Source organism: Liolophura sinensis, chromosome 7 (assembly GCF_032854445.1).
Source record: "Liolophura sinensis isolate JHLJ2023 chromosome 7, CUHK_Ljap_v2, whole genome shotgun sequence".
Classification (NCBI taxonomy): Eukaryota; Metazoa; Mollusca; class Polyplacophora; order Chitonida; family Chitonidae; genus Liolophura; species Liolophura sinensis.
The window spans coordinates 6,102,083-6,129,878 of NC_088301.1; the positions used below are offsets into that span (position 1 = coordinate 6,102,083).

A 27,796-nucleotide genomic window follows, 5' to 3' on the forward strand; every position below is an offset into this window, starting at 1 on the left:
TATACTGGATCCGTTATCATGTATACCTATTCCTGTGAAACCCTCCCAACCATATACAGGTCTACTACTGGTCACATATACACACAAAAATCAATAGATAAAATGTAACCGACAGCTGAGACACGTATACACATGCAAATGAAAATGCTCAACAGATCTCCATGCGTACTCGCTTGCATCCTGACTTGTCGTTTTTTTTTTGAGGGGGGGGGGGGGACTCCAAGGTGTTGCTATATTCATATATATTGTTATATATATATGAGTAAATGTTAATATTACGTCCCTAGTTTGCTTCCAAATCTTTATAGCAATGACGGCAGAAATGAACCATAATCTGTACCCGGGACTAATATAACTTATATTAGTCCCGGCCTGCGTACATTGGAATTACTTTAGGCGTGATAAGATCGCGACGTTCTCATGGGGTATGATTTTAATAAAAACTGCTTCAAGAATGCCGATGTATTTAAACTTCAAATAATTCAGGTGATGTAATTTTTGTCGTAAGTGAAACTAAAGTATATAAACCGAACTCACACAAATCATCAACTGACACATGCATACATCCCTGAATAAAATGGCAACATCACGTCACTGACGAGATCACACAGCCGATGAAAGTCTTGCTGAAATCATAAAACTCTTGTGTTTATATATTTTTGTACGGAGCTTGCTATCTGTCATAACACGCAAACATAGGAATATATTTCATGTAATACAAAATCCCGCTTCTCAATGTAAATTTAATTCAAAATGGTAGGACTGACACGTGAACACGAGTCTACCCGATAATCTGCAATTCTCGCTCTAAAACGTGATTTCGGCTTACATGACTGATACGTCTAAAAGTATCATAAAATTATCAACCGCTTTCTTAAGGCAAAACATTGGCTGTAAGCTATGGTTGTGCGAAAGTTATATAGTACATTAAGTAGCCTGCAGCGGTGGGGTCATTGATGACAGCTCTCAAAACAACTCTTTCAGTGTAAAAGTGGAAATGGGAGTGGACTGGAGGTTGTGCGAAATAATCTTTTGAAATCGAAAGACCAGGAATCAAACCTACATAAGGTCTTAATAAAGACTTTAAAAATGATACCATAAAAATGTGATAAGTATAGAGTATGAAGAAAATTTGATGAAAATTTTTATTATTCCTTTATTTCTGTGTTGTTTAGCGCGGCACTCAAGAATTTATCACTTATACGACACATTTATTTATTGTATTGTTATTTTATGCCGCTATTTTAAAACTAAAACAGTAAAACCCACGACCGCGGGCCTTCCGACATATACGGCCGATTTGCTGGTGTAAGCTATAAGCCTACCTACATAGGGATTTGTATAAGGGGTGGAATATGTCCGATTGCAATACTGTAAAAAAGTGTATCATCACAGGTGCTTAGTCGAGGAGATTCCACATTTGGTTCACGACTATATACAACAGTACTGCCGCCAACTGTGTAGGGTTATAATGAACAAAATACTTCAATATTGGTCATCATTGCTTTGACCTTACTATCTGTGCTAAGTGCAAGCTTATATAGAGTACCATTGCCTCACAATTCCAGCCACAAATTAATAAAGGGGACCTCCAAATGTATAAATCTAACACATAAGACTTCCGTCTATAGGCAGGGAGGGGTGGAGGTGTGGGAATGGGGGCGGGGAAAGACGAAGACGAAGAAACTCAAGAATATTTCACTTATTCGACGGCGGTCAGCATTATGGTGGGTGGAACTCCCAGCGACCGCATTGGTGAGAGACTCCTACGCCATTACGCTGCGCTAGTGCGCTAACCAAATGGACCACGGAGGCCTCCAAGCGTGCCAATAAGTTCATCATGACATAACTTTCATCGATTTTTTTGTTGTTGTTGTTGTTACTGTGACGAGATTAGATTATGAAAAAAAAAAATTCAGTTTATGTATGTATGTATGTATGTTTTCCGATGTACTTGAAAATTTCTCAGTCACATCACCACGTGAAGCCATTAGGTGAATGTACATACATTGTATTATTGTGGCTGCCGCAGCTGAATTATCATAACACCAGATATGATACTCCACCCAGTCACATTATGGCCACAGACCCCCATTAATTTTCCATAAGCGACAATGTTAACGATTAGCGCTGTACCTCAGCCCCAAACATTCCGTGGGCAATAAACTTTGGTCCATACCTGGCTCAGCCTGTGAGAAAGAAGCCATAAAAATCTTGACATAGGTTGACCGCCAAAATCTGGCCCCATCACTACATGTCTCCTTGTGTCCTCTCGCCCAGAATTTCAAACTTTCATCAGTAAAACTCATACCTGCTCAAAGCTTATGCAATTTCCATCCTTTTGATACCAAGCATGCACCTGTACACCAAAAAGGGCAGGCTGGCAGCGCAAAAAGACTTTACACCCTGAAATTCACAGAATTACGTCCCCTCCAGAAAATCGGAAGTTCTAATGGAGGTCTTATACTGACACAAGGCCAACCAGTTGTGTGTAGTGCAGTTTTCTTAAAGTTTTTGGCATGACCTGAAAGGGGTTCGAGGCAGACGCTCTAATAATAAAGCCACAGGGTGGGCCAAACAACGCAAACCGAGAATCTGTCATGAGAAGAAAGGATTTTAGGGCATGTTGTTTATCCCGATACTCAAATATTTATGCCCTACCCGGTGGCCTCCCACCATAATGCTCCTTATAAGCATATGTTGATCACAGCAGTTCTGCAGTTCTAAGACAAAATATATTTGTGATTAAGATCCGATGGTGATCTTAGTCACTATAGAAGGACTATAGATTTCACTTCACTTCGATAAATTACCGACTTAAATTCGATGGCCGTATAATACAGTTCTATAGGCTGTGTCCTTAGTCCATGTGACTGGCAAAGCTGTCTCGACGCAGAGTATAATGAGCAATATAAACTTCCATATATGTATGGGTTGATAACTTGCTGAAGCACAAGGTGCATCTGTTAGTTCTTCCTATTACCACAAGTTCCACACAGGTATTATCTACACACAATGCAGGCATGGCGTTAACGCTGCCTGGAACAGGGGGAGCTTTACAGCAGTTACGAGAGAGACTGCCTAGCACTGTGGCAAGTCTTCAGTACAATATTAATATTTGGAATAAACTGTGTTTCAATGTTCTGTCAGATATCAATATTTGGAATTAAACTGTCTTTCAGTGTTCTGCCAGATATCAATGTCCTCTAGTTACGACAAAATTCTGCTTTTTTTAATTTAAAAGATAATAACGCTAGCTTACACATGGTATCAGTAACGGCATCTATGCTGTTATCCCAGGCAATAAACCACTTCAAAGCTTCTATACTCGATCTACGCTCAGCTTCAACACAAGAATCTGCGTCAGGACTATACAAGCAACCCGGTCAATTCTAACTTGATGCGTTTATTTCGAGCATATTTAGACGCATGTGGCTGATGGTCATGAGTCGCTGGGATAGACTAATGACAAGCATTGTCAGTCAAGCGAGTTACACACAGTTGTGTATTCACTTACTACATCCATGATGTTCTTCTCGCTACACAATAACATTAAACACCATATCAATCGGATGAGTATAATACGTATTCGTTTGACGCAAATAACCACTCCTGAGGGAGTGTATGAAAACACTTGTGCGGTCTTGTAAGCAATTCCTTCATGGCAAAACTCCTAGAAAGTATCTCTTCACACCGACGAAACGTCCTCATTATCGTGCACTTTGGGGTATTTGTATGCTCAGAAATAATAACTACAAGACCAGTCCTTGATTATAGTGTCCAGTTCTTCATTGGAGAAATATACACTGGTCAGCAAACAGTAGGTTACAACTTCCTCTTTTAATGTCTGAAGTGTAACTCGACCCAGGATTGACCCTGGATCTACCGCTCCTGGAGCGGGCGCTCCACCAACTGTGGTATCCGAGCCGGTGAGGGGGTGGGGGATACCAGCATGATTGTAATCGGGAGATAATCCAAAGGAAATACGGATTGGGTAGTGCCACAAAGAGAACAATGGTCAAGTGACCATGTTGCCCCGGTGCTTAGATCTCCTGTACAGAGTGATAAGTCAGTAGCTGGCAATTTACCACATCTTACATCTGGGCCAGCACCGGACCCATCATTCAACACAACTAAATCGCTGTCAGTGACAAAGCTGTTAACAGTGTTACAAGTTACATTGGTATAGGCACTACCCCACAGCCTGTGGTATGCATTAAAGTCTCCACAAATAACATATGACCCAGAAAGGGAACTTAACAACGCCTTAAAACCATTAGAATCAATTTCATTGAATGGATTGTTTACCACACTGGCGGGGTTCTATTCTGACAGGCAATCTCGGTAACAGAAAGACTTGCCTTGTAAAACACAACCAACTCACCTCTGGCTTTTCCCTCTCTATCTACTCTTACTATAGCATACTCTGGAAAAGTAAAGTTATAATTAGGTTTCCCGGAATGTTTCCTGAAGACATATAATGTCAGGCTGGGGGTTGAGACCAGACATTACTGCTTAAACTCCTGTCCATAGGCAAACAGGGACTGACTGGCCTGATTCAGAACCTGAAGCAATGAGTAATATAAATGTAGTAAAAGTATTGAATATTTACTTTAACTCTTCTGATTTAATTATTCCTTTACCCTTTTGATTATCAGAGTGCTTAGCATTACATTCGAATTCTGCGACTTTAACAAAATGGAATAAAAACTTCAGTGAAAAAGGCAATGATATCTAACATTGTTACAGCAGAATACACATCAGTTTATAGATTAGCATCAAGATCTGTTAGAGTACACTCTGATTTTGCCACTGACCTCACAGAGCAGCTCATGACAGTGGCAGCTGGCCAATTAGTCATGGTAGTAGGGGACTGAGGTTCTGGATATACAGACTCATCAAAGTCTGGGTTATGCGAGAAGTTCGCATTTTTATTTGTTTATTCTGCTTGTAGAGGTGTTAAATTCATGTTTTTTACCTTCCCTTGTCCATCTTGCGCTGCCCTACATTCTGAGATCACGTGATTGTAACTTTGACACCTAAAGGATCTAAGCAGGGGTGGTATATACATGTATGGTTTGACTTGAAAAGGTGATAACCAAGTGTTACATCAGAAGGCAGAGTCTCAGTATCAAAGTACAACAATACACCCAAAGTTGGTAATTCATCCCTGATCTTCGGAAATCGTTGGACTCTGCTACACTTTACTTTCTTAAAAATAACTCCCCTACACAATGACCTAGCCAGCTGTCAACATCAGATATCATACCATACCAAGCTAGTTATCTGCAGTAACTTCCTGGTTTGGGTTGGAGAAGGACTTTTTTGCTCCCAGGCGGCCATGTTTGGTGTACAGGTGCATGCTTGGTATTAAAATGCTGAAAACTGTCTAAACTTTGAGGAGGTATGAGCTTTATTGTTGAAAGTTTGAAATTCTGGGCGAGAGGACACAAGGTGTGAGGTAGTGATGAGGCTGCGAGTGACGTCCCCTTAGAAAGGTCCAGCTTTTGACGGTCAACCTATGTCAAGATTTTTATGGATTGTTTCTCACAGGCTGGGCCAGGCACGCACCAAAGCTTTTTGGCCACGGAATGTTTGGGACTGAGCTACAGCTCTAGATGTTAACATTGTCGCTTTTGGAAAATTAATGGGGGGTCTGAGGCCTGAAGTACAAGTAACAAGAAGGTCTCTCTCACAACTGACTTTAACAAGCTTTATCATTGCCAACAGCACTGTACAAGGACTCCCCTACTTTTACTAGACTAATGCTTGCTATAGATCTGTCACCTATCGCAGAAAGAATGATGTTTAAATTCTTCACCTAAGCATACTGGCTGGCTGTTGGTCGTCTAGGTTATTCGCCCCTCTCCTCACTGACCGACCTGTTCCCCCGTTTCCTCATGGAAGATATGTAGAGAACGCCATTCTGGTATCTTCATCGGCCACTCTGAATTTTCTCCACTGTATCAAATATATCTGTGTGCAAAAGACAGCGGAGGTTATTACATAAAACCGTGAGCATTATTTATGCCTGCAGGCAGATAGGTTAGCCCTAGGGCGACCCAAGGCCTGGGATCAAACGACAGAAGCCCTGAGAGAGATGGTGTAGAATTACACAGTCCATTCATAATTGATGATAATTATTAACCCTTAATTTATTCCACTAATAAACTTATATTGACTACACTATATTATACATCGGATAGCAAAGCACTGACGAACGCTGCATGCACCACCGGCACACAGCCTTAGTCCACCACCCTGTGAAACTATGAAAAAAGAGGACCACAGGAAAAAATTAGAAGCTAATGAAAACAGTTTTCCACTAGCGAACATACGTAGATGAAAAAACGAATACATCAGAATCTACATGCACAGTAGGACTGTCAAAATTGACAAAAACACGACTGTTCCAAAACGACATTACTTCGTTCATCGTTAGGTGTCGCCTCCCTACTTCACACAGCTATACTATAACACCCCACATAACACACCACACAGTTACTGTATGACATCCTAAAGGGCACTCCACACTGTTACAGTACAACACAATAAAGGCCACTCCCCACTGTTACAGTACAACAGAATAAAGGACACTCCACACACTTACAGTGTAATACCCCACGTGACACTCCACACATTTACAGTAAAACATTATTAAGGACAATCCACACACTTACGGTACAACACCCCACACTGAGATCCACACAGTTATAGTATAACACTCCACATAAAATATCACACACTTACAGTATAACACCCCAAATGACACTTTACACAGTTACAGTTCAACATTTCACAGGACATTTCACGCAGTTGCATTATAACACACAGTTACAGTATAACACCCCAAAGGAAACTCAACACAGTTACAGTATAATACCCCAAATGGCACTCAGTCTCTGTATAACACCCTAAATGACACTTCTACACTTACAATATGATATCCAACATGACACTTCACGCAGTTACAGTAATATACACCACAGGACATTTTATACAGTTACAGTAAACACCTCACAGTTACTGTATAAAACTATAAATTAGTTCCACCCAGTTACAATTTAACATTTTACATGAATGTTCGCAGACATACAGTATAACAGCCAGCATGACACTTCACACAGTTACACTACAACACTCACCGTGAAACTTTACAGAGTTTCAGTACAACACCCCCAAAGAACACGCCGTTACAGTAAAAAACCATCCCCACATAACAGTCCGCACAGTAACGGCGCAATATAACACATGGCATTTTACACAGTTACAGTTCAACATACCACAGAACACTCCACATAAATACGGTTTAACACCCCACATGTTACTTCACACAGTTACAGTATAACACCTCTCATGACACTTTACACAGTTACAGAAAAACACCTCCTATGACACTTCACACAGTTACAGAACATCACTTCACACAGTTACAATATAACACTGCACACGATATTGTACACATTTACATTAAAACACCCCGTATGAAGTCACAATAATACCTCAAATGACACACCAAATAGAAACACAATGAGGAGGGTGACGCACACAATTATTGTGGAACTGTGAGAAGCGAGCTTAAGGCCGCACTGAATTGGTCACCTCTTCTTTATCCCAATTAACACGAGCGGTCCCTTTTCTTTACAGCTACTTTTGATGATGACATCAGAGATAATCACAAGTGGTTTTATTGGCCTGAGAGACAACAGCAGTTTTGTTTCTAAACTATGCTGACATGTTTACATGAGGAATTATACTACCCTCTTTTCTGAGAGTTCTGGAAATATCATGGTTGGGAAAGAAGATGAGGCTCCAAAATGAAGGAATGAATACCAGTATCTGTTTGGGAAATCGATGAACACTTTTGACATCATTGCCGCACGACATTTACGGGGTTAAAATTTTCCGTATGAAATTTGCAAACATATGCATCAAATGCCGACAATAGCCCATGTTCACTGAGTTTTACTGGGACTAAACAATGGCTTTTATACAACTTATCCGATCACCTCGTTGAAGGCTGTATTAAGGTGGTTAGTGGTAACAATTTAACTCATTTTGATTTTATCTTGTTTTGCTTTTACACAGTGAGAACAACAAACTATTGATTTATAAAGAGTATAAAAAATAAGGAAAAGCACAAACAACACCAAACTGAGACAGTCGTATCCAAGGTACGACACAACACATAAATCTGAACCACGTGATCTCAGATGTCGAAGCCGACTGTGAAAAATGGCCGACGCTTCTGCATGTTTTCGCTGTAGATAGGAGTTGTCATGATGTCAGTAATGTCAGCGTACAAATCGTCTTCTGCAGACGTGATAAGATCGGCCTACCTTTCAGTACTGAGCCCTCATAGCGTTTGCAAACTCATAGAGTCGGCACACCGTGGTAGAGAACCTCAAAGAGACCGTTGTCCCACCGTGACTGATGAACAGCTTGGTTGTGGAATGTCCCAGTAAATCACTCTGAGGTAGCCAGGAAACTTTCTTAATGTTTCCGTCGTCCTCATGCTTCGGATATTTCCACATAACTGTAACGTTAAGCCTTTTTAGAGCCTCGACCAAATTGTTTTCCACTTTTTCTGGAAGAAAACCGAAAGAGAAACCAAAAATGACCAGAACAATGTCGCTTTTTGATCTGTTGTAAATCTTAGCGAATTCTTTGTCTAGAGGTTTTTGCCGGTCCGGTTGCAAACCACAAACGAGAATATGGTTGGGCATGGTGGGAACAGGGTAGCCAAGAACGGTACAGTCGAGAACTTGCCGCTATATAAGGACATCTTGTGAAGATATCCCCGGAGCAAACTTATTCATGACCTCTGGCTGCATGGCGTATCTGCTTAACAGATAACACATAACGTAAGAGAAGGCGTTTGCCAGTCGCTCCCAGAAGGACATGTCGGTAGTAAACTTTGACATAGGCGCGGGTACAATCATCAAAAGCAGTGCTAACAGAAATATGTGGCAAATCTAGAACGCGAGTAATGAGATATATGCAATAACTGAGGTTAAAACCAATCGACGATAGCTAAGTCGAGCTTTTCTTTCTTCAAACTGTATATACCTTCTTTTTTCCACAAGAGGTTCTGACACAATAAATTCGTAAACTCATCACTGTACCCAGATGCTTGAAAATGTTTAATTCCTCGTTTTCCATGAGTGCAGAAAATTCTAACAATGCCTGTTCTATAGTCTTCAAATCGGGTTTGCTTTTAATTATGATTGGGTGAATTGTTTCCTGGTTATGACTAATTTTCCGGAAGTAATTTTTGTGGTTAAAATTCGATCCTAACAACAGGGAAACGTCCTGTCCCACTGAGCTCACCTCCAAAACAATGGCTGTTTATAGGAGCAGACACGAGTAAGATTTTGGCGCAGTGCACTGACAATGGCACTAGAAGAAAGAGGACACTTGCTTGGAAAGCGATGCTCGTACATCGGCCCATTTTCCTGGAAGAAGAGTGTTCAATTTGTTATTGTTTTAAATGTTTAGTTTACAATCTCTTAGCATTGATGTAATGACCTCACTATAGGGGTATCAAATAATATCAATATATCTTAGTTACAACTACATGTATAAGCAATTCGTCGACGGCACAATTGATTTTTCCAGATTTGTGTAATATATGTTATCTCAGCAAAACGAGTGGTACAGCTGGCTGTGTAATAAACTATATATGTATGTCATGTTAGCGCGATTTGAGGCTTTGGTGGATGCCGTATTCTACGGTGTCATACCAGTCCAGGCCCTCTTAGAATCTACACGCATAGATTTGTGAAGCCTTTCAGGTAAAACGTTCTACAACAGCATAGGAGAATTCATATCCAGTTGCAATACTCTTATAAAGCCTCGTGATACCTTCTATAACCGCACAAACACGTAATTACCTTCAGCGTAAAACCTCTGAGTATAGGCACTGTGGGGATTCGCTTCTAACCTGTCAGCTAGGCCAGCGTGAAACGGTCCCTGTAAGTACGACTAAATATCAAAAATGCTGCACCAGGAAAAGCAGGCGAAAAAATTAACCTGGATTTAGACGTAACGTGTTTGGTGACAAGAGCGCGAGAACTTTCACCCTTCTAGGGAGGCCAAAAAGTGAGCACAAAAGTTGTATATCGTACGCACTGATGTGTTTCAACATGCAGTCGTAGAATCACGATCTCACAACCTGACTCAGATCACAGTAGCGAGGTTTGAAGTAGGTTAGCTTTCAGAAATACTATAAGCTATATAGGCCTACCAATGTGTTGAGCAGCCTGGCATTTTGTCGAAATGATCAAAATTTTTGTGAGCTCAAAATACGAGTGAAAATATTGATCTTCGAGACGAAATATCATGCCGTATACACACACAACACGTTGGTATATCGAATTAATCATAATGGAGAGCATTACGGCCAACTTTTCCGGAAATAATACGATACCTCAGCCAAAGCACGCTGTTATTGGGCGAAGTGGGTAGCTTGCTCAACACTGTCAAACCAATCAGTAACTTGATATAATCTATTCACTTACCTGAAACTTAGTCTTTTCTTGTGTGCAGTCCTGAACACGTCAAAGCTGTAAATTACAGGCTACCTTTAATCCTGAAATATCTTTGACTTCATGTGTGTATCACCTAGATAATCGTGACTAAGAAAGACCTTAACGCCTCAGTTACACAAATGTGCATGCTATGCAAACATGTCCCTTATCAGCGGTGCAGCGGGGCCTGCTGTCACAGAGGGAACTGTTGGATTAACTTCTTTTGTAACCGTTTTTAACCTGTTGTAGCAGTGAAGACTGTTCTTGCATCTATAGCTGTTGGACTAACATTGTTTATAACTGTTTTCACCTGGTGCGATTTTGTCCGTCTGTTCGTCCGTCGGTATTCGTGTCCCGGCTATAGCTCCAACAGTTTTCCATATAGAGTTTTCTTTTTTGATGGATACATAGATCTACAGATGACGATACATTGCAACTAAACAGTTGTTCATTTTTGCAGTTGCCATGGTTACCAGATAGCCATGTTCCTCAGGTGCACTGTATAAATAGATATGATTTCGTGTCCAAGCTCTAACAACAACATTTTTTCTACGTAGAGTTCTAATTTTTGGTAGTTGCATACATACACAGATGACAATGTGTTTGCTACTCACATTTGTCCATTTTCGCAGTTGCCATGGTCTCTAGACAGCCATTTTCCTTATACATACTGTGGACAGATATGATTTCATATCCTGGCTATAACTCCAACAGTTTAACTCCAACAGTTTACCATACAGAGTTTTCATTTTTGGTGGATACATAGATACACAGATGACGATGTATTGTAACTCATATTAGTCCATTTTCGCAGTTGCCATGGTTACTATATAGCTATTTTCCTTATATATAATATATAAATAGGTTTGATTTTTGTGTCCGGGCAACAGCATCCCCCCTCCCCTGAAACCATGTTTTCCATGCAGAGTTTTAATTTTTGCTGGATGCATAGATACACAGATGACGATGTGTTACGACTCACATTTGTCCATTTCCGTCCTTAACCAGATAGCCGGTTTCCCTATGTATACTACGACGCAGCCTTCGTATCAGTGAAATATTATTTAGTACGTCGTAAAAATCAAATAAATAAATATGTGTACGACATCAATAGAACTGACTTTGTGTCCGGGCTACAACTCCAACTGTTTTCCGCATAACGTTTTGATTTGAAGTGGACAACTTTGTCCACTTGCGATGAAGATTCCCCTCAGGGTTTATACGTACCAGAATGCTGCTAGCATTCTATTTTACAATTCAAAAAAAAAGCTTTTGTTGGGGTATATGTTGTGTTCAGCTAAACTCTTGTTAACCTGATGTAACAATGACGTCTCCTGTTACAGTGGTAGTTGTTTGTTGTATGGTTGTAACCTTTTTTACCGTGATGTAGCAGCGAGTCCTGCTGTCACAGTGGTAACTGTTTGTTGTATGCTTGCAACCGTATTCACCGCGTCGTAGCAGCGACATCTGCTGCCATAGCGGTAGCTGTTTGTTATATGGTTGTAACCGTTTTTACCGTGATGTGCACCCAGGTCTGCTGTCACAGCGGTAACTATTTTTTGTATGGTTGTAACCGTTTTTACCGTGATGTAGCAGCTGGGGCTGCTGTCACAGCGGTAGCTGATTGTTGTATGGTTGTAACCGTTTTTACCGTGATGTAGCAACGAGCCTGCTCTCACAGTGGTAGCTATTGGTTGTATGCATGCAACCGTATTTACCGCGACGTAGCAGCGAGATCTGCTGCCATAGCGGTAGCTGTTTGTTGTATGGTTGTAACCGTTTTTATCGTGATGTGGCACCCAGGTCTGCTGTCACAGCGGTAACTATTCGTTGTATGGTTGTAACCGTTTTTACGTGATGTAGCAGCGAACGCTGCTGTCCCAGCGATACCTGTTTGTTGCATGGTTACAACCGTTTTTACTGTGATGTAGCCGCAAGGGTTGCTAACACAGCGGTAGGTGTTTGTTGTATGGTTGTAACCGTTTTTACCGTGATGTAGCCCGCAAGGGTTGCTAACACAGCGGTAGGTGTTTGTTGCATGGTTGTAACCCTTTTAAACCCTGATGTAGCGGCCAGGGCTGTTGTCACAGCGTTAGCTGTTTGTTGTATGGCTGTAAACGTTTTAATCTGGTGTAGCAACGAGATCTGCTGTCACAGATGTAGCAGTTTGTTGCATGGTTGTAACCGTTTTTACCGCGATGTAGCAGCGAGGGCTGCTGTCACAGCGGGATATGTTTGTTGTATGCTTGTAATCGTATTACCGTTATATAGCAACGAGGCTGTTTGTCACAGCTCGGTAGCTGTTTGTTGTATGGTAGAAAAAACGAAGCGTATATATACCTTATATAAGAGCGGGGCTGGTTGATTGGTGATTTTTCATTGAAATAGTGACGGCAGAAGCGGGGAGTGCGCGTGTTGTGATGAAGGGGTCTGAGCCCCCCTCCTCCCCCCCTCCCCCCCTTCCCCCTGAAATTTAAGTGTGCTGAGCGGGTTGAATAAAAATGCTGTACAACAGTGGAGAGCCAATAGGCTGGATCAGCAGCCTGTTTTATTTTAATTTATCCATCAGCGGTACATTATAATATTTATGCCTTATTGTTGCAATTCTGTACAATAATGAAGTCTGTTGACAGACAGACAAATCACACGTGTCTACTAAATACGTGCTTATCTTGTTTCAGTACATGAACAAGCAGCCGACATTGACAGCAAATAAAAACGGTGGTAGGTCGAGTTCATAACAGGAGTTATGTGCTGTTAATATGGTACATGTTTAATATCGGAAAATGTTGCGATCAAACGCGCGTTACCTTAAATTTAGTTAAGTATTTTTGACTTAATTTTGTCTGTGTCTTATCGGAACAATAAACGGTAATACCAGGAGTAAACAAGTGTCCAGGCTTTGCGTTGTCAAATTCTTGCACAGCGCTATTCTTCGTTGTATTCTGTAGCGTTTTACAGTATTTTTACCGAAAATTACCAAATACACGTACCGCCTGCGGTGTTCAGAGACATTTGAACCTTAATCATTATTAAGGCTGTAGTAATTTATAAACGCTCTATAATTATCAAACTAAACCTCTCTCAAAAAATGCAGATCTCCTTAATTATATAAACAAAATTCCAATGGAAGCTGTGCATAATTTCCTTAAAAATAGAAATGGTCAATAGTTTTCAGCCATGGAGCTGTGTGAAATCCAGGAGGCGAAAAATTAACTGATGCCTGACGCTCCCTGTCACGGGTACACATAGCCAGTTTATCTGTAGTTTATCATTGTGCTACAGGTACGGGTACATAAATATATTTAGTCTATATACGATCTCTTCTGATGGTCGTGGCTTTCCCTGGGCTTTGTGTCGGTTTCTATTCACTGTAATGCTGACGTCCGTTGTATAAAAGAAGTATTAAAACTTTAACACCCCATTACGGCAAAACGGTGTCGAATGGAAAAATGACCATTCAAACCTCCCAGCTCTCCCTGACCGAATGGTAAGCGCGCCAGCGTGGCTTAAAGACACAGGAGTTTCCTACTAATGTTCGTGCTGGCTTCGTCTGCGGCCTGCGTATGATCGTGGATTTCTCCCGGACACTGCCCGGTTTCCCGCCGTCATATAAGTGAAATATTCGTGAATACGGCATAAAACACCAACCAAATAAATAAACACAGTAAATATATATTTGTGTGACGACAAGCAGATCACATACATTGTCTGATCTGAACTTAAGTAAATAACAAAAAAAAAGCTCTCAAAATATTGAAGCTACTCCGTTTCCCAAGCTTTAAGTTTTGCTGTTTCTTCCACCGTTTCGGTCCCACAAAACATGAGGGTCGCTTACAGAGCCCATCTCAAGAGATACACGCCGCCGCAAACAAGTATATCTGAGTGGAAAGGATGGCAGGCTTCATCCATTTGGATGGAGGAAGCGGAAGTCCTATGGTTGTGCAATCCTTTGTTTAAGATGTCTGGTTCCTCATTTATCACGCGGGTCCTAGGGTTTATTGGCTTTGGCTTCTTCATGGAATTTGTTGATGTGTTCTTTCTCTTCTTTTTCACAATGCATTTTACGTAAACATATGATAAAAACGAAGAAGAATTTTTTGAATTGTGAAGGCTTTTTTTCTGCTTTTAAAATTATTATTTAATTTATGTAAAGGTATATAAGCACACGTAGATATACCCCCCCCCCCCCCCCCACTCCCCACCAGTAGGCTTAATATGAAATAGGTGTGAACGCAGCTATTGATTAAGACTTTATGGTGAAAATATAAAAGTTAACGAAAAACGGCTCTTTTCACACAGATCAGACCAGTGTGTCAGTCTTCCATATAAATAGTATTCTTATATATAATACTTGTCAGAAATATTCAGATTTATTCTTGAGTGTTCCAACATTTAAACACATTCCATTACTTTGTAATTATGTAGTAAGACAGTGTTGTAGGCTTTAGTATACATGCAGAGCGTTTTACATTTCCTAAACACTGGCCCACTCTACAATGTACGTCCCAAAGCCAGCCTTATGTATCCCTCCAGAGCACCATGTTCAAAGCTGACTGTTTACCTGCAGCTATGGAATTTCCAAAAAAATTGTAGATTGCCTGTACATAAGAATGCAAAGAGATGTAGACCTACACAATATTATAGTCAATGCTATTCTATTAGCACTGGACTAGGTATATCTTAAACTAATCTTCGTATATGTTGTGTATATTTGCTAAGTGATAAGGGTTATTCTAAGCCCTGTAGTGTTCAGCATGAACAAGTATGGAGTGAGTGAGTGAGTGCTTCGGGTTTAACGTCGTACTCAACAATTTTTCAGTCATATGACGACGAAGGAATCATTAGGGTGCATGCACGTGTAATGTGCTTCCTTGTTGCAGGACGGATTTCCACCGCTCTTTTATTTAGTGCTGCATCACTGAGACGACTTACCGAAGGCAAGTAAGCTGCCCCGCCCGAGCAATTATACTGATACGAGTCAACCAGTCGTTGCACTATCCCCTTCATGCTGAACGATAAGCGAGGAAGTTACAACTTCATCTTTTAAAGTCTTAGGTGTGACTCGACCAAGGATTGATCCTGGATCTACCGGTCCCGAAGCGGACGCTCTACCAACTGTGCTATCCGGGCCGGTAAAATGAAATCTGTGTGGAGATTAAACTTAAAGCACCATCCCCGGCGGGATTCGAACCCGCGGCCTCTGGATTAGAAGTCCAGCGCGCTATCCACTGCGCTACGTGGACCACTATAAAAAGTATGGACACGATACAGTTAGGTATATGCTTTTCACATATGTCACTCTGTTGTATTCCGACTACAACTCCATCACGCCACACAGGATCAGTATGCCGACTGCCAGCAAGATATACCATCCGTACAAGCAGTTCTAAAGAGTAAACCACCTTATATTCTGACAGAACTGCAGTAGAAACCTAGAACGTAGCACACCGTCTCGGACAGACAATGTGGTCACCCGCTCTTTTGGCTGCGTTTACCTCGGACTAGAAGAATACCATATATCTTCTATATAGATACCCTATAATATATTAAAACTTATCTAATATACAACTTGACAAACTAAGATATAAAGAAATATAAGAAAATGATTGAATTTTCAGGTAAAATTATTAGAAAGTAAACATAAAAACTATACGTGGAACAGGCGGGCGCAGTAAAAGACTATTTGCAGCTAAAGGGGACAATTTCCCTCAGCACAAAACATTAAATGCTGCATTTGTAACCACATCGAAAAGCTCGTTATCAGTTTTTGAACACCAACTGCAACTAGCGGTATATGTAATAGTTATCACACTTATTTTGAAAAAGCTGCACCTACTTATAGAAGTACCCGGCGAGTGACTCCCTCAGGTTTTATAATAAAATGATTAGTCCCAATAATGATTCCTTGGTAGAGATCAACTCTAAATCGAATGGTAATGGGATTCACCATATGATCTTCAATTATCCGTCAAATTCCACGCTATATACATGTAATGTTCATGTGTTCATGACCTTGGGTGATATCTTAATATACAATGCATTTACCATCCAGAATTACACCAACTGTAGTGAACCTTTCAATGGGCCCGGTTAAAGCATCATGCACAATGCACAAAGGTTATTTTGTATCAGTTGGTACAATAATGATTCAAATGACTGTTATATCACACAAATGTGTTATGTGAAACTCCACAAACACAGCACAACGTGAAAACGTACACCAAAATGAAGTCAAACAAACGTATTGACCAAGTGTGCAAACAGACAAACACTATATGATACAGCTGTACAAATAATGCACGCCCTCCTTTGTTCAATTTAATCTATAATAATTTTCTAGTGCACTTCAAATTCTGGAGGCCTACAACAGAATCATACTAGCGTGCACACGTTTGCCATAAAACGAACAAAACGAAGAGCATTTGTTTGATATATTTGTTTATTTCATTATAAGCCATGTCGCCCTCATCCGCCACACAATAGAAACAAATCGAAATTTGATCAATTATGAATAACTCTACCTCAAAATGACTTCAGAAGCGCTTACTTCTCTTAAAATTTTTGCTCTTTGTTCTTCCGTTTTACATAGTTTCCGAATTTACTCACATTTTAAATATTTCTAGTAATATTAAAACCAGATTAAATGCAATCGAATCATTCAGAGCTGTTGTGAGAAATGTTTCCACAGTTCTCTTACTTTGTCAGTCATATTCTGTTCAATATACCAGGAAAAAACCAGTGAAACATGTCTTTACTTGTAGTGCTATCCTCCAATAGTCGGGGTTTTTCTCGACAGAGATGGTAGAGACGCTCGCGATGGGTTATAAGGACCTGTCAAAACGCCCGACCCATCCGGTCCTCCGGTCCTACAGGATCGCAAGGGGAGATGACAGGGTCCCCAGAGGCAGAGTGGACTTCCGGTAAGTATGGAGGGCAAATTGTACAATTCGGTTCTGTCGGCAGGAAGAGCCAGAAATCCTATATCATCAAATTCCAGAAAAATTAACAGGTTTTTCCTTTGCTAAATGTATGTTGCCAGTAATACAAGACAATATTTTTGCAGTATAACTTCAGAATTATACCTGTGCCAGACAAATAAGGCCACTGTTAAACTTATTACAACAGCTAAACTCTAACTTACTTATGTTGCTGACTGATCAGTTTTCACAGCTAGTTTAAGCTGTAAGTTCTACTCAGTGTTGTTTTGAGTTTGGGCAAAGGAATAAACTAAGGCACGTTTAAATGTGAACTGTCATTTATAAGAACATTACAGAAAGTGGTTGGGCAAGTATTTAAACGTGGCTAAGAATTATGGCATTACGTACATGGAGAATGCTTAATACATGTACATAGTAGGTAGCTGTATTTTTTTTTTCATTGATTAAGACGTTATCGATTTTTCAGGGAATTGCAGAGCCGCCATTGGTTGGTAAGTGATTGATGTCGATGTTTAAGTGTCTTCTTCAGCTCTTATGTGACGATTTACGTCGCCGGAAGTGTAACATTCTAAACCCACGGTAAAAGGATGTTACAGACTTTGGTGAATCCTTAAGCGTACTGTTGTCCAAACTGTAGCATACAGTTAGTGGTTTAATTGTTTATCCAGTTTTTGCTTCTCGTCACCCTTAGTGTTAAAGAAAACATATACAGTGTTGCCTTTTCATACAGCACATTCATCCAAAATATGCCTTTAACTTCAAAACTAGCTTTGGCTGGTTGATTTGTCTCAGGCGTCACTAGCCCAAAGTCCAAAGTCCCTTCATCGATCTTGTCTTAACATAGAATCAGGCCTTGGTCTGTAATCTCCTTTTTTTTTACTTTTCAGAGGTATAAAATTGGTTCAAAAAACGTGTTTGCAGTATTTACGTAAATAAAAAGAAATATGTTGTAGAGAAAGAAAGGAAGTAGGAAATTTAAATGAAATAAAGACTTATATGTCGACATATGTCCCAAGTAGCATTACTTTATTCAATGTTTTACCCATGCTTTTAGCTCATTTGTAAATGGCATCCTTTATTTTTAAAAATGAAGGGGGGCCTCCGTGGCTCAGTCGGTTAGCGCGCTAGCGCAGCGTAATGACCCAGAAGCCTCTCACCAATGCGGTCGCTGTGAGTTCAAGACCAGCCCATGCCGCCTTCCTCTCCGGCCGTACGTGGGAAGGTCTGCCGTCAACCTGCGGATGGTCGTGGGTTTCCCCCGGCTGTGCCCCGTTTCCACCCACCATAATGCTGGCCGCCGTCGTATAAGTGAAATATTCTTGAGTACGGCGTAAAACACCAATCAAAAAAAAAAATAAATAAAAAAAAAAAAAAAAATGAAGTGTCTTTGCCTGTCTTTGCCGTGCATAAGGGAAAGCATTATCAGAATGTGGACTGCTTAACACGAGGCATTATCTTCAGGAAGTAAAATAATTCCATATATAGAGCATGTATCTTTACCGTAAGCCGTAAAAACAAGCATTTTGCTGAACAATACATGTTAATATCTCCGACTTGCAGGATATCTCAGCGGTATACCGTGTGAAGAATACGGGTATAATACCGGTAGAATGGGCAATGTTGACATCGTCGTTATATGTGACAATATTCTGCTGAACAAGACATGTTATTATCTCCGACTTGCAGGATGTCTCCGCAGTATACCGTATGAACAATACGGGTATAATACTGGTAGAACGAGCAATGTTGACATCGTCGTTATATGTGACAATATTCTGCTGAACAATACATGTTAATATTGCCGACTTGCAGGATATCTCAGCAGTATACCGTGTGAAGAATACGGGTATAATACCTGTAGAACGAGCAATGTTGACATCGTCGTTATATGTGACAATATTCTGCTGAACAAGACATGTTAATATCTCCGACTTGCAGGATATCTCCGCAGTATACCGTATGAACAATACGGGTATAATACTGGTAGAACGAGCAATGTTGACATCGTCGTTATATGTGACAATATTCTGCTGAACAATACATGGTAATATTGCCGACTTGCAGGATGTCTCAGCAGTATACCGTGTGAAGAATACGGGTATAATACTTGTAGAACGAGCAATGTTGACATCGTTGTTATATGTGACAATATTCTGCTAAACACTGCTGATACTTTCATAAAGAAATAATGAAAAAGATAATAATAAGTATATATAGCTTATAACAACGGAAAACCGTCAAAGAAAGAAAGCGTCAACACTGAGCACGGCTGATATTTTCGACATAATGATATAGCGGTATCAGGACCTATGATTATAAACACTGTTTAACACTGTTGACATTGTTCTATTTGCCTTTTACTGGTTTTTCTTTTACATGTACTATGGCTTGCCGAATTTTACCAATTGATTTGAGTAAAGTCTGCGTTTCAGATTGATGACAGATATGTTTTAGTTTTTTGACAGTCCGTGAATGTAAAGGATGAAGACTTTGGTTTTATGATCAGTTGGGTGTGTGACTACAATGAACGATTTGAACGCCTTGTAAAATGTCCATGTTTTTTTCCCACAATTATGTAAACTCACTGCAATCTGCTGCTTCTCTTGAATTGTGCCCTCCTCAGTAATAACAAGAACATCTCCCCGATTCATTAGAGTTCTGATAACGCCGAGTTTTGGATGAGGGGATGGTTAGAGTCAAAAATGAGATATTGGTCAGTGTAAACAGGTTTGCGGTAAACTGAGGTACAGACATTGCCGTTGTCTCCGCAGTAATGACCATTGTGTCGTCTTCACCGCCAGATCGAGCAAATCGCCCGCGGGATCTAATACACCAGCTCTTGTAAAGCGTGCAGACAGAGTAGGCGGTGCTAGACACCAAAACACTCACATTTTCATTGGCTGACTTGCAATAAGAATCGTTTCCCTCTGACTGCGCCCCGTCTATAATTTACTACTATGATGAAGCAAGTATGGCTAAAATGGTGTAAGCAGCGTAATGACCCAAGAGTCTCTCACCAATGCGGTCGCTGTGAGTTCAAGTCCAGCTCATGCTGGCTTCCTCTCCGGCCGTACGTGGGAAGGTCTGCCGGCAAACTGCGGATGGTTGTGGGTTTCCCCTGGGCTGTGCCCGGTTTCCACCCTCCATAATGCTGGCTGCCGTCGTATAAGTGAAATATTCTTGAGTATGGCGTAAAACACCAATCAAATAAATAAATAAATAAAATGGCGTAAATTTCCCCATGCCAACATAAAACCCCGTAATTTCTCTCAAATAGTGCTATATTAAATATTATTTTGAAGAACACAGATACTATAAAATCTGCTCTTTCTAACGATACCAATATAACACATGAGCCGTTTTCGTAATTATTAAAATACTAGATTTCAAAGCCTCCAGCCCGACATGCTGGACATCATGTCGGAGTTTGCAAACCATGACGAAGTGACGTGAATCATTTCGGTCGGAAATAAATATCTAAATAGCTTCTAACTGAGGTGAAACCACAGAAATTCCAGCAATATATACCTGTTTCATAAACTATGAGTTCTAAGCCAAAATTAAGTACATTTTTATACCAGAATTCTGGGACAATCGGTCACTGAAATTATACTGTTGTTGTTGTAATCAACCGTCACAACACATACCTTTATCCAAAATATCCCTGTGAAGCTCTTCTTGTATTCCTTTTTCGTTAATAATAAAATGTAGGACATACATAAGACATGTAGGAGGACTGATAGTTTGAGGTCCCAAAAAATCTCTAGGTCTAATGTTCGTTAGTGGTGATTGTTTGTCAGCCGATACGAGAGTCCCTCTGAATATTCACTCAGTAATGCGTCATTGTTTTAGAACTTAACAGCAGAAGTGTGGGTAATCCGAAGACGACAGTTATTTATTAATATTTTACACCATTTTCGTGTTGTCCTTGTTGCCCTTGTTGTAGAGTCAAGAAATCACAATTAAACTTCCAATGTAACAAAATGCAACATTGCTTTCACGTAACACCTGTCAATGTGATATGAATAAGAGATTATCCATAAGTTTTAGTCACAATATAAATAATGAAAAACGAAATAGGATGCATAATCCACAACTGGGGGCTACTAGTAGACTTCGACAAAACAGCTCAAATCCTTGTGTGTGTGCCATTGTTCAAAACTTGGGAAGGGGATATCCACACACGTACACACACCCCTGCCACAAAGATGGCTAAAACTGTGAACACCACAACAGAACGCCTTGCTAGCAGTCTAGGAATTTCTTGACGGGCACTGTGTGGTCCGTTTGTGTTTGCACGCGGTTCCATCTCCGGTGTGTCAGGTACAATGTCCCCCAAGCCGTCCACCTCAGTATTACCTAAAACCGATTTAAGAACATAGCGGAAAAGGGTGAGGTGAAGTGACATTACATACAACAAGCAGAAATTCTCAATATAAACGCGAAAAAAGTCGATTTCAACAACACATATCACATCGTCATGAAGGCAAGATTCATGTTAATTGACTGATCCATGAAGTCTTAAATATCAAGGACCTCTGTCAAAAAAATATCTGATCAATTTAGCAGAAAGTCTGTTGTCTGAGTGATAATAAAATGTATTGGCGACAGATTATTCTGTTAAACATAGCAGACACATTCTATTAATTCAACATAAAGATTGCATTAAACCAACAGATTATTCTGTTAAATACAGTTAACGCATTCTGTTAATTCCAACCTAAACATTGCATTTGATTAAAACATTATTTTGTTATATATAGCATAGGCATTCTATTAATTCAACACAAAGATTGCATTTGACTAACAGGATATTATGTTGAATATGACACAGTAGTGGGTTCTAATAACAGAATACATTCTAGCATCATTCATAAGATGACTTTCTGTTCAAATCAACACATCAGTTTTTCTAAGTGTCACAAACAGAAGGTGTGTCGAGACTAAAGGCATGTTATCACTGTATCACCATGGACTCACTCCTCCTGTCAGAACAAAATTTAAACTCCCACACTGATAACACTATCCGTCATCACAGTGGGCGGCATTAAGCCACACTCAGCCATCCATTCATTCAACACAGTACGAATATTGGGGAAATATCACAAGTACCACGTCTCTCAACTGTAACAGTTGTGACGGTAATTTTATAATACTTGTAATACTTCTGATAATACAAAATCATAATTTGAACATACCCTGTCATGTTTTTTATTTATTTATTTTTTTTTAATTTTTAAACACTTCAAAAGCTAGTAAACTGTTCACAGTTACCTGAGGAATGCACGATACCGTTGGTCGTTTTTGAAGTGAGGGTCAGTCTTTCTCCAGCCTAAGAAAATATTCAAATATTAATAATTAATTTTACCAGCTGAAAACAGTCAATTTACAGTGAGTGTAGGAGTAAGCCAATCGCAGGACTTCTGATCAGAGTTATACCATAACTGTGCAATGCAGTCACTCAGAAAAAAAACAGACCGTCATCTAAATATTGGGAAATAGGACTTGGTATTCTTTGATATTTAAACGTTGAAAAATAGTATAGATTTTTACAACGATTACTTTGATAACATTTGATGCCGTGCAAAAGCATTTGGGTTAACTTGAAGGAAACGAAGTGCCACAAATCTTTTAACTTAATGCCAGTAGCCAAACTAGCCAGAGCTAGATGTCTGGGCACTGGGTAATATCAAAGGATAGGAAAATAGTATAAACCGTGTAAATCCTTATTGCTCTTAGTGGTAAAGGTTCTGCCTATTTCTTTGACGCACAAAAACAGCCTTGTGCCTTCTAGGCTTCATACCTGGTGCTCTGCTCTAAGTCTACAACTCACCTTTCTAACCTGATCATTCCAATCCGTTTTGTAAATGATGATAAAGTAAGCCACATTAACAGGTGTGATTCCAACAGCTAATCCCAACCAAAAACCTGAAACAAGAATGCCTTTGTGTCAGTATATAACCATAGCAAACCTAACAGCATATCAAGGGAGACTACTCCAGATGTAATAGTTAGACTATAACTCAATGAACTTTTGAAAAGAGAAATAATTCACTGACATAAAATAGACTATATTTTATGTCAGTGAATTATTTCTCTTTTCAAAAGTTCATTGAGTTCAATCCATTGTGCCCATGACCGCGGTGGTGTGTTTCCCTCGTGATTGAGACATGGCTGGACTGGGTGGCGAGATCGTTAAGACAACGGCAAGTTTTAAGCCACGTGCCTTAACTGAACGTTCACCTTCCTTAGCTCACATCAGAGCACGAAGACGTAAAAATCTGAACCCTGACATCCGTAAATACAGACGTGATAGGCTGGTTTTTCTGTGTGGATGAAGACAACGGTTTGTGTACAATTTTTCTGTCTTCACTAGCTTTATTCCTATATCCTATAATTCTTTTTGTCTTTTGATTTCGTGCACTAAAATAGCTTGACACACATTTTTTATGCGTCGTTTGGAACAAGAGATCAACTACGTTGCCCATTAGTGGTATAACTTAGGTTTTTGATGGCGCAGAAATACAGGTAGAACACTTCGATGTGAGTGGTCAGTCTTTGCGTGACCACAATTTTGTCGAGGCCATCAGTTCGGATGCTATATTTTTTACAAATCCCTGGTAACGATGTGCATTCAACTGGGCCAGCAGCTCTTAAATAATTGAATTTGTCAATCTTATTGAACACTGGGAATGTAAAATTAGTTGTTATTGGCCAGTTACTCCCCCGTTGGAATGTGAGTTTTTCATACATGTCGAAGGTCATACGGTTGTCATTTACGCATATTGTGCGTAAATGCCACCCACACAAACTCTGAACATGTCAACAACAACAACGGTAGAAATAGACTTTGGCCACATTGCGGTTTTTTTGCAATACGGAAGGTAGTTGGTCACTGTTAATCTATGGGTCTTTTTGAATACATTTTTGAAGTGTTTGTCTCTCTCCGACAAATATTTCATGGATTGAGGGTCGAAATTTTATATTGAAATTGAAGTAATTCTCTAAATATTGTTTTAAATAAGGCCTGTGTACAGTGTCAAAATTTTAAAGTCTAGTAATCTTCAATTTGAAGCATAATTTGGCTGTGAATTGTCTGACAATTTACCTTTGACCAGAATTTTTTACCGCTCACGAATTGAGGAATGCCCTTTCAGGCATGAGTTTAACAGCTAGGGTTGTCTTTGAGGTGTGTAAATTTGGTGTGGTAGTCTGTGTGCTCTGATGTTCATAAATCATTGTGCAATCTTTTTAATTGCATTCCCAGATTATTTTATCTTGTCGGACATTGATTTGGTGTGGATCGCCAATGTTTTGGGGTATAACATATATCCTTCAGTGTATCTACCTGTTCGTCAGTTTACTTTGCAGCTAATTCCAACCTCATTATATTTTAGCAGATGAAGTAGCCTAATTACTTCGACCTCAGTGATTAAAATTTAATCCGTCAGGCCAGGCTATCTAACATTTCATTGTATTTATTGCATTACTTCATTAATGTAAGGCTGAAAGCAACACTAAGTTTCTGAATACAATTATGGATCAATGATTAATTTGGTGATTGTTGTATAGAATGGGTGTCTCTATAATTGCTGCAGCATATAAGTGACAACATTAGCCTGTTTAGTGGCCTGTACATGTACAGTGGCCTATACATGTACAGTGGCCTATACATGCTCAGTGGCCTATACATGAACATACATGTATGGCAACACTCTACACCTACTGGATCAACACTTTAATTTTGGTAATTTTATAACCAAAAGAATTTCCAAAACCTGTGCGCTATCCAGTTATTATACCAGAGTATTGTATTCAAGACGAGTTATGGAGACTGAGCACTCTAAAATCCAGTGCTACACTTCACACTTTTCAATCCAAACGCAGTCTTGGAGAATCCCAGGCATTTCTTTCAAACAGAAAACGAAACCCTTCCAACTCGTAGCTTTTGCTCTTTTTCTCAAATTTGGAAAGTGCCAGGTCAAAGGATGTCAGCCGTCTTTCCTGGTTTGTAAAAGTAAATGGCTAGACTCTGGCTTCCTGTTTGTTAGATTGGTTTACATTTGGGTTTAGACTAGGCGTTGCAGGTGAGTTAATAGACAGTATTAACCGTGCTAATAACAAATCAGCCTTGCTACAAGCAGAATTTATGTCTATGAGGTTAAGAACTAAGGTATAAAGTAGACAAAGTAGCGGGTCTTATTATATTTTGTCCATTTGAAAATTTCATTATCTCCCCTTTGGGTGGCGTACCAAAAAAAGGAAACTGGAAAATTCCCTATGATATATGGTTTGTCTTTCCCACAAGGGTAATCAGTAAATTCTGTTATAAGGCTTTTCGCCTTATGGCGGACAACGTTGATTTGGTTGAGATTATTAACCAGACAACATCAAAGTCAAAACTTATCATAAAGCTTATCCGTCGCCTGGTCTTATCTTCCCTAAAACAAAACATCTTCTTCAGAGTGAAGCTCATTCCAGGAAAAAACGAATGTTATAGCTGACCATTTGTCTAGTTTCCGATTCTGGGAGGCATTCCATTTCGCATCTTGGCCGTGCAAAGAACTGATGCACATTCCAGCTCAGTTGAACCAAATGTGACAAATCAGTTACTTAGGGCGTCTCTGCCATAAAACACTCTCAAATCATATACTCGTATGATAAATCGATCGATTTCAATCTCTAAATCAACTGACCAAACTAAACCAATTTTTCCAGCATCCATTCAAATCTTACTAAATTTTGTGTCATACTTGTTTTTAAACAATCACAGTGCAGCTATCATATTCTAGTACATTTCAGCCATTAGTTTCATTTTCAAAATTGGTGGATTGCATGATCCAACCCATAGTTTCCTCCTCCAAAGGTCCTGAAAGGTGTTCAGCGTGCAAAACCGAATATTGACTCTCGATTACCAGTTAATCTTCCTATTCTGGACAAACTGGTGATAACTCTCCCGTGTGTAATACCATTTTTTTTCATGAGATGCCTGTTTAAATCCCTCTTTTTACTGGCATTCCATTGCTTTTTGAGGATAGGCGAACTTACAGTTTCTAAAGCTAGCATTGCAGAAACAGTACTACAGTTTGGTAACGTTGAATTTGTCTTTGAACCCTCTGGTTCTCAGAGCTTGACTGTCTCTATTACCCACTTCAAAAACAATGACATTAAAGTTTATATTAATATAGGTAAATATAAGAGTCATGTCCGACATTCGTTTATCACTCGTAGTCCGTAAAGGCCGTTCCAAGTCGATAATCGCAAGATCGATAATCGCAAGTAAAGCCAACAATCCATCCTAGTGTCCTGTGCGTGCCCTGAAACAACATCCTCGGCTGTCTCGCCATACAACATGCCCGTTATTTCTGTTGCCTGACAGTTCTCCAGTGTCCTACCGTTTCTTTTCAGAAACCTAAAAATGTATACTAGATTTTATTGGCCTGAAGTCCACAAAATGTAAAGGACATAGTTTTTGCATTGATGCAGCAACAACAACTGCAACAACAACAAATGCAACAACAACAAATGCAACAACAACAGCTGCAGCACTTGGAACGCGAGAATCTCTGGCATTTGGCATGACTACATTACACACATTGTTCTGACATTGTTCAGCTACATCTGCAAATCCAGTCAGTATTCTGGAAATGGGTTTTACCTCATCGTTCTGTCAAAAGAGTTTCAGAAAGATGCTTTGCATTCTTGTAGTAGTCATAGAATTGAACATGTCGAAAGACTGTTTTCTACATTTGTTCAGTTTGACTTGCAAATTGGTTCAGGAAGCTGTAAATTTATATGACACTATTGGCATGTCAAAACAATTTTCAGAAAGATGGGTTTTCTTCTTCTAGTAGTCGTGGACACTGAACTTGTGGAAAGACAGGGTGTTTTTGAAATGGCTTAGCTTGGGCTACAGATTCATTTCGTCAGTTGGAAAGATGGTGGTCGTTCATGTAATAGATTATGAACATATTATTAAGGCTGCTCTACACGTTGTGTCCTGAATTTGTTCAGCGTGGGCTGCAAACTTTTAATCCATTGGAATTATTATGACATCATGTCACAACAATTTCATAGAAATGGTGTTTTTGTTGTTAACAAGAGCTTTCAGCTTACATTTGCTTTGGTGGAAATTTTACACAATTAGATATATTTAGATATCACGCTCAAGATGACTGTGTTCTGCTAGAGCTGTACCTTTTCCTGGTTTTGGTTCATTAAGGCGGTAAATTTCTTCTATACATGTCAATGTTGTACCAAGGTTGGGCTGAGGGTGAATCTTCATTATTGATTGGTCAGACACTTCGGGTGGGGTTATAACATTTA

The 27,796-nt window shown here is 39.8% G+C and overlaps 1 non-coding gene across 1 annotated transcript; it reads right to left on the reverse strand.

Annotated features, from left to right (window-relative positions):
- Window positions 1-15,702: 15,702 nt before the first annotated feature.
- Window positions 15,703-15,775, reverse strand: Trnar-ucu (transfer RNA arginine (anticodon UCU)). The gene has a single exon. It is a non-coding gene; the product is annotated as a tRNA-Arg (tRNA).
- Between the last annotated feature and the right edge of the window lie 12,021 nt (window positions 15,776-27,796).